Below are 1,735 nucleotides of genomic sequence, written 5' to 3'. Positions count from 1 at the left end.
AGCAGCGGCTCTACTCCGAGCTCCTCCCGGATGGCAGAGCTTCTCACGCTGTCTCTAAGGGAGAGCCCAGCCACCCTACGGAGGAAGCTCATTTCAGCCGCTTGTACCCGTGATCTTGTTCTTTTGGTCATTACCCAAAGCTCATGACCATAGGTGAGGGTAGGAACGAAGATTGACCGGTAAATCTTCACCACTACGGACCGGTGCAGAGTCCGCATTACTGCGGACGCCGCACCGATCCGCCTGTCGATCTCCTGCTCCATTCTTCCCTCACTCATGACCAAGACCCCGAGGTACTTGAACTCCTCCACTTGGGGCAGGATCTCCTCCTTTACCCGGAGAAGGCACTCCACCTTTTTCCGGTTGAGAACCATGGCCTCGGATTTGGAGGTGCTGATTTTCATCCCAGCCGCTTCACATGCGGCGGCGAACCGATCCAGTGATAGTTGGAGGTCACGGGCCGATGACGCCAACAGGACCACATCATCTGCAAAAAGCAGAGACCCGATGGGTTGATGTTTTAATGATAACAAGATGAAGAATACATGCAGCTAAAATGAGTTCCCTTTGTGGAGTTGTTGGGCTCATTCTTAGAGAGGGGGAGGAGCCCTGACATCTGAGAGAAGCTCCAAGCAGAGACGATACTCCTGGGTGAGAGGAACCGGTTGAGGCGTCAATCCAGAAAAAAACCCTGGGGAAGACCTAGGACACTGTAGAAGTGGATTAAGAGAGGAGTATCTGGGCTTTCCTGCTGCAGCTGCTAATCTACAAAGGTCCACAAAGTTCAATAATCAGAATTACCTCCATAAGGTGGTCAGTGGTCACCACACTGATGCAGGCTCTCAGCAGGGTCTCCACCATTACCCAATTGTGGTTAGCACTGTTGCGTCATAGCAAAAAGGTTGCAGGTGAGATTCCTGGTTCCAGGGCTTTTTATGAACAGTTTTAAATTTCTCTTTTCTTGTTTCCCCCAGAGCTGAAAAACATGAGAAATCACTTTGTTTTTAAGGATCTCGTGTCCAGAGGTCTATCTGACTTTTGACTGATGGAGTAGAAATGAAAACTAATTTAAATGTTTACCTTCTGCGTGATGGAAGGTGCTCAGTTTAGTGGTAAAGATCAAAGACTGAGGCAGGGCCCTGGTGGATGGGAGACAGATGCCATGGCAACAGCAGAAAGTTTGAGAAGTTGTGAGCAGGAAGCAGCAGCAGTGCTCGCGTTGAGTCGTTGAACTGGAACAGATATTCTTTTAATTGGAGGCAAATCTGACAGCTCTGGGGGAGAAAAGAGGTAGGGCAGAGAGAGAGGAAGCAGCAGAATCAGCAGACACCTAGACCCAGGAATGCATTAGCACTAAACTCTAACATCCGCAGAAGGAACTCCAAACATCTTGTCCTCGTTATGTATTTATTTTCCATTTCTGTCCATTTTGTTGATCTTCATCGGAAAATGAAGCAAGAGGTTCAACGGTGGATTTACTCCGTTTTCCACTAATAACATTTGTAATTAAGCCATTTTGCAAATGAATGTTTTAATCAACAAGATGGAAGCGTGACTTTACAGACACAAAGGGAATGCTAATGAGGGTGGTGGTGCAGGGGGCAGGGGAGGAAAGGAGAGCAGAGGTGGTTTCTCAGGACCACAGCCTCCTCCACTATCTAAAAAAGCACAGTGGGGAGAAAATAGTAAATGTGAAAGAGGCTGAAAGAAAAGGCTCCTGTTGGAAATGATATCA

At 47.9% G+C, this 1,735-nt stretch overlaps 1 long non-coding RNA gene across 1 annotated transcript; it reads right to left on the bottom strand.

Annotated features, from left to right (window-relative positions):
- Positions 1-431: 431 nt before the first annotated feature.
- Positions 432-1,387, bottom strand: LOC115250462 (uncharacterized). The gene is made up of 3 exons (XR_003889010.1): positions 1,081-1,387; positions 802-976; positions 432-710 (listed from the first exon to the last, which is right to left on the bottom strand). It is a non-coding gene; the product is annotated as an uncharacterized lncRNA (long non-coding RNA).
- Between the last annotated feature and the right edge of the window lie 348 nt (positions 1,388-1,735).

This window comes from Takifugu rubripes, chromosome 7 (genome assembly GCF_901000725.2).
Source record: "Takifugu rubripes chromosome 7, fTakRub1.2, whole genome shotgun sequence".
Lineage (NCBI taxonomy): Eukaryota > Metazoa > Chordata > Actinopteri > Tetraodontiformes > Tetraodontidae > Takifugu > Takifugu rubripes.
The sequence above is the reverse complement of the archived record's forward strand: the minus strand, read 5'-3'. Positions and strand labels throughout refer to the sequence as shown.